The sequence below is a fragment of the Arachis ipaensis genome, chromosome B9, assembly GCF_059453495.1.
Source record: "Arachis ipaensis isolate K30076 ecotype BB chromosome B9, ASM5945349v1, whole genome shotgun sequence".
In the NCBI taxonomy this organism is placed as follows: Eukaryota; Viridiplantae; Streptophyta; class Magnoliopsida; order Fabales; family Fabaceae; genus Arachis; species Arachis ipaensis.
The window spans coordinates 26,218,170-26,224,931 of NC_142444.1; the positions used below are offsets into that span (position 1 = coordinate 26,218,170).

The 6,762-nt window shown below is 36.4% G+C and overlaps 1 non-coding gene across 1 annotated transcript; it reads right to left on the reverse strand.

Moving 5' to 3' along the window:
• Positions 1 to 5,400: 5,400 nt before the first annotated feature.
• On the reverse strand, positions 5,401 to 5,509 carry LOC148544077 (small nucleolar RNA R71). Its single transcript, XR_015900290.1, has one exon. It is a non-coding gene; the product is annotated as a small nucleolar RNA R71 (small nucleolar RNA).
• Positions 5,510 to 6,762: the final 1,253 nt, after the last annotated feature.

Genomic DNA, 6,762 nt, shown 5'->3' on the forward strand with positions numbered 1-6,762 from the left:
TTCAGACATTAGGAAATATTAGGACTAGTTCAGACACTTGAGGTTCTGTAAGTAATTACCTCATATTTTAGTTTTTAATAAATTTTCTCGACTCTTTCTACCAATCTAATTTTATTTTTTCTCTTTATATTATTTGACTAGTTATATATTGTTTCTAATGACATCTTTTCATTGTTATAATTTCAATTTATAACAGCCGGCTTGATAGAAATTTTCTGACAGGAGAGGTTCCTACAAATTTTTGTAAGGGATGAGTTTGGATAATAAAGTTAGAGTGTTTGAGTAAGAAAAAAAGATGTTGGAGCAAGTTTCTAGGATGAAACTCACACAAGAGACCAAAAAACTAAGGCAGGCTTGTTTTAAAGTTAATTAGAAAAGGAGGAAACTTTTGGCCTCCAAATCTTATTCATCATCACTTAGCTAAGCTACTTGTCTTGTATATTCATATTCTAAGTAGTACAAACATCACTTATTAGATGGTTTAAATACATTATTAAATATTAACATAGTTTAGGGAACTGGATGGTAGATTTGATTGATTAGTGTTTATTGCAATGCTTGTATTTTGGTAAATTTAGTAAGACAAGGTTTTGTATAGGAGTTATTACTTTTGATTTTCAATAATAAAAAATTATATATTATATTAATATTTTGTTTACGAGTTATATAATATTTCATTTATAGATTATGATTTTTTGCTATTGTTAAATTTTAATCACAATTATTTATTTAACGCGATAAAAATGACAGTAAAAATTATTTTTTTAAACGATAAAAAATGTCACTATCAGGGTAAAACGTCGGTTCAAAAATGCCATTTTAACCAACAAAAATGCTACTGTCAGGGTAAAAATGTCGGTACAAAAATGCCGTTTTAACCAATCAAAATGCCACTGCCATTTTAACCAACCAAAACGCCACTCTGTCAGGGTAATAATGGCGGTTCAAACCGCCGTTTTAACCTATCCAAAAATCGCCATTTTAACCCTGGAAATAATGGCAATTTGAACCGCCGTTTTAACCTATTCAAAAACTGCCGTTTTAACTTAGGAAATTGTGGTGATTTTCAGAAAACCGTCATAATAACCAGAATGACGCCTAGAATTACGTCATTGTACGAAACCGCCATTCTTGGTAATAATGGCGGTTCAAACCGCCGTAAATGCCAAAAAAACTGCCGTTTTTCCCAAAATTTTTTGTAGTGTCTTGCCTTAACCATCTCGCCCTGGTGCTAAAGCGATGCCAAGAAACAAACCTGGTTTTAAATTGAGAGAAATGCCATTTCATGGTTACTGAAGGGATTGTTCTTGGGCACAAGATTTCATACAAAGGAATAGAGGTTGATCAAGCTAAGGTGGAAATAATTGAAAAAATACCACCACATACTAATGTTAAAGCCATCCGAAGCTTCTTATGCCATGCAGGTTTCTACAGGAGGATTATCAAAGACTTTTCCAAAATTGCAAAACTCCTGTGCAATCTTCTAGTTGCAGACACACCTTTTGTTTTTAGTGAGGATTGCTTGCATGCCTTCAAAACTTTAAAGGCAAAACTTGTCACTGCCCCTGTCATTTCTGCACCGAACTGGACCCTACCATTCGAGCTAATGTGTGATGCCAGTGATTATGCCATAGGAGTAGTTCTGGGGCAGCGACATGATAAGCTTCTGTACATCATTTATTATGCTAGTCGCATTCTAAATGATGCTCAAAGGAACTATACCACTACTGAAAAGGAACTAGTAGCAGTTGTCTATACAATTGATAAGTTCAGATCTTATTTGATTAGTTCAAAGGTCATTGTTTACACTGACCATACTGCTCTCAAGTACCTCCTAACCAAATAGGACTCTAAACCAAGGCTAATCAGATGACTACTCCTTCTTCAAGAATTCGACATTTATATCAGGGACAGAAAAGGATCAGAAAACCAAGTGGCAGATCAATTATCCCGAATTGAGCCTGAAGCAGGGACGCCTCTGTCCATCACTGAGGTATCCAAGTCTTTCCCTGATGAGCAGCTTTTTGCAATCTAGAGAGCACCATGGTTTGCAGATATTGTGAACTATAAAGCCATGAAGTTCATTCCAAAGGAGTACAACAGACAGCAAGTGCGCAAACTTTTGAAATTCCTTCAAAAGTACATCTTTAGTAGATTTGGTGTCCCACGAACACTGATCAGTGACGGAGGCACTCACTTCTGTAACAGACAACTTGACTCCTGATGAGCGGATATTTTATACATTTTTTGACATCATTTTCATAATGTTTAGTTATGTTTTGTTTATGTTTTATTATGTTTTCATAGGTTTTAGTGAAAAATTCATATTTTTGAATTCTACTTTGAGTTTGCGTATTTTATGATGATTTCAAGTATTTTCTGGCTAAAATTGAAGAGTTTTGGCAAAGTCTGATTCAAGGAAAGCATAGCAGATGTTGTCAGATTCTGACCTCCATGCACTCAAACGAGAATTTCTGGAGCTACAAAGGTCTAAATGACGCGTTTTCAACGGTGTTGAAATGCTAACTTTCAGAGCTTTCCATAAATATATAATTATTTATACTTTTCTATGAAAGGACTTGCCCATTTTGGGTGTTGAACGCCAAGGAGCTACCCCCTAGCTGGCGTCAAACACCCCAAAAGAGATCCAAAGCTGGCGTTGAACGCTAACCACCCCCTAATGGGCGTTCAACGCCCACCAAGAGCAGAAGGTAGCACGGTTCACTTCTCATTCCTCAAAGTGGACGCCAAGCTCAGCCTAAGTACTCAACCAAAGTGGGCCTAAGGATGGATTTTGCACCTCTAGTCTATTCTATCATATTTTTGTACTTCTTAGTTAGATTAGTATATATAGAACAAGGATCACCCTTGTTCAGGACCTTATGCCATATTTTCAAATTTACATTACTACTTTCTGTAAGCTATGAGCCACTAACCTCCTAGGTTAAGGTTAGGAGCTCTGCTGATTTTTATGGATTAATAATATCATTGTTCTATTTCAACCTATGCTTGATTCTATTCTAAGATGTATCTTCGTTCTTCATCCTAATGAATTGGGAGTGTAACTTGACCGTCATCCCTATTCTACATGGGTTCTTGCGAGTTCTTGACGGGATAGTATTGAACCACAAGCTTGATTATACATCTCTTAGACGGCTAATCCACGACTTCGTTGGGGACTTGGAGACATCAGTTCAGCCGAGGTATGGGGCGATTAGAGCCTTTGTGGTATCGGCTAGAATCATAAAGCAGTATTCTCTGATCCGAAAGATCCGATCTTGTCTGTAGCATTTTTGAGTAGGATCACCAAGGGAATGGACTGCAGGAGCTTTACCCCCGTTCAGATTGGATGACCACTGACCTAGCGTTTGATCTGAAGTAGAGGAGATTAATGACCACTGACCTGGCGTTAATCATTTACAGAAGGAGGAAGTATCTCTGAAGCCTCATCCATTCTCTCATCACTGATTTCACACCAATTAAGTAATTCTATCTTTATTCTGTTTTTATACGTTTTTCACAAAAACTATCTTTTCTAATCGCCTGACTAAGATCTACAAGATAGTCATTGCTTGCTCAATCTGACAATCTCCGAGGGATTCGACCCTCACTCACTTGAGGTATTACTTGGACGACCTGGTGCACTTGCCGGTCTATCTATGTGAAACTTGCGGAGTTCAATTTTGTGCACCAAGTTTTTGGCGCCATTGTCGGGGATTGTTTGAGTTTGACAAACTACCGGACTATCTTGTTGCTTAGATTAGGTACTTTAAGGTTTAGTAGATCTTTTAATTGTGTCTTTTGTTTTCTTTTTCAAAATCCATCTTTTCTTTGTCTTTTGGTTGAGTCTAGTGTCAATTTTTAAGTTTGGTGTCTTTTGTGTGTTCTTTATTTTCCTTAAATTTTTGAATTTGCTCTTGAGTGTTCTTCTTGGTATGCAAGTTGTTCTTGTTTCTTTTCTTTGTTTGATCTTAAAATTTTTAAGTTTGGTGTCTTTTGGTATTTTTCTTTCTAATTTCCGAAAAACTAGTGTCTTTGATCTAAAAATTTTAAGTTTGGTGTCTTTTGGTTGTTTTTCTCTTTCTTCATTAATTCGAAAAAAATAAAAAAAATGTTTCTTTTATCTTTATTCAGAATTTCGAAAATCTTGTTTCCTTTTTTTTTTATCTTGATTTAAAAAATTTTTAAATTTGGTGTTTTCTTGTTAGTAAGGTTCAAATTTTGAATTTCAAATCTTATCTTTTCAAATCTTTTTCAATTCAATATCTTATCTTTTTTATCTTTCTTTGAATTTCAAAAATCCTATCTTATCTTACTTTAATTTCAAATTTTAAAATTCAATTTCAAAATTCAAAATTTAAAATTTAAATTTCAAAATCAAATCTTTTTCAAATATTTATCATATCTTTTTGCTTTAAGTCCTTCCTATCTTATCTTCTTTTTAAATTTAAAACTTTTAAAGTCCAAGTCTTTACTTTCTTTTAAAAATTAAATTTCAAAATCAAATCTTTTAATTTGTTTTCAAATCTTGTTAGTTGGTTAGTTACTTGTTTTATCTTATTCTAAATTTGAAAGTTTAGTATCTCTCTAATTCTTCTTTCTCTCTCTTATATTTTCAAAAACTTTCTACTTCTTTCTCTCTCTACTTTTTCAAAAATTCTTACCTCTTTCTCTCACCTCTATTTAAAAAAATATCTTCTTTTCCTTTTCTATTTATTTTTCAAAAACTCTTTTAATTTAAAAGATATCTTTCTTTTCTTTTCCCCTCTTCTAACTCTCTCACAAAGGACCTCTATACTTTAACATAAAGAATCCTTTTTCTTCTCTTCTTGCATTCTTCCTTCTCGTTTATGAGCAGGAATAGGGATAAAGAACCTCTGTTTGTTCCTGACCCTGAACTTGAGAGGACTCTAAGGAGGTGTTTACAATAAGTTAGAGCACAACACTCCAGAGAAAATCTCACAGAGCTTTTCGAACAAGAAGCTGAAAATACAGACATGGCCGCCAATCTTAATGGTGGAGAACACGCAAGGAAGGTCCTAGGTGACTTTACTGCACCCACTTTTGACTTCTATGGATGAAGCATCTCTATACCTGCTATTGGTGCAAATAACTTTGAGCTGAAGTCTCAACTGGTCACTTTAGTTCAACAGAACTGCCAGTTTCATGAACTTCCATAGGAAGATCCCAACATATTCATCTCTGATTTCTTACAGATCTGTGATACTGTCAAGACTAACGGAGTGGATCTAGAAATTTATAATCTTATGCTTTTTCCCTTTGCTATAAGGGGACATAGCTAGGTTATGGCTGGATTCCCAATCGAAGAAAAGCCTAAACTCTTGGAAAAAGGTGGTCAATGCATTTTTGACCAAGTTCTTTCCACCTCAGAAGCTGAGCAAGCTCAGGGTGAAAGTTCAGACCTTCAAGCAAAAAGAGGGTGAATCCCTCTATGAGGCCTGGGAGAGGTACAAGCAATTGATCAGAAAGTGCCCTCCTAACATGATTTCGGACTGGACCATGCTAGATATCTTCTATGATGGTGTTTCTGAGATGTCAAAGATGGCATTGGACCACTCTACTGGTGGTTCAGTCCACTTGAAGAAAACGCCTGAAGAGACACAGGAACTCATTGACATGGTTGCTAACAGCCAATTCATGTACACTTCTGAGAGGAACCCTATAAGTAATGGGATAGCTCTGAAGAGAGGAGTCTTGGAGATTGACACTCTGAATGTCATATTGGCTCAGAACAAGATCCTGACCCAACAGGTCAATATGATCTCTCAGCATCTAACATGATTGCAAGCTGTAGCTGACAGCACTAAAAAAGCCTTCTATAAAGGAGATGCATATGATCCAGATCAACCCATGATGAATGAGGTTAACTATTTGGGAAATTCCTCAGGAAATTCCAACAATGAACATTATGGAAACACCTACAACTTATCATGGGGGAATCATCTCAACTTTTTATGGAGGGATCAACAGAAGCCTCAGCAAGGCTTCAATAACGATCGAGGTAGAAGAAACCAGAATAGGTTTAATAATAAACCATTCCCATCTTCTCAGCAACATATGGAGACTTCTAAGCAGAGTCTCTCTTACTTATCCACTATAGTCTCCAATCTCTCTTAAACCACTCATAGTATCATTATTGAAACAAGATCCTCCATAAGGAATTTGGAGGTATAGATTGGTCAGCTGAGTAAAAGACTCCTTGAGACTCCTCCTAACACTCATCCTAGTAATACTGAAGTAAACCCAAGAGAAGAGTGCAAGGCCATCACTGCAGAAGTTGAGACCGAAACTAAAAAGGAGAAGCTGGCGTTGAGCACCAGCAAGGGAGTAGTTGGGCATTCAACACCCAGAGAGGAGAAGTTATTGGTGTTGAACACCAGCAATGGAGTAGAAGCTGGGCGTTCAACGCCCAAAGAGGGACCACTCCTGGCGTTGAATGCCACAATAGGAGTAGCCGGGCGTTCAACACCCACTAAGGACTCCCTTGTTGAAGAACTAAAAGAAACAGGAACTCATGAAGAGACCATAGAGGTTCCCTTAAACGCTTGGTTGAAGATTATAGAATCTGAAGAATACTCCTCCTCTGATGAGGAAGAAGAAACTAGGGAAGAGTAAGTTACTCGGTACCTCAAAATTCTAAAAAAGCTGAATGCCAAATCATTTGGAACAGAGACATTGGAGAAAGAACCTCCAGTGCTCACCTAAGAGCTTAATGCCTTAGTTTAGAAGAAACTACTTTAG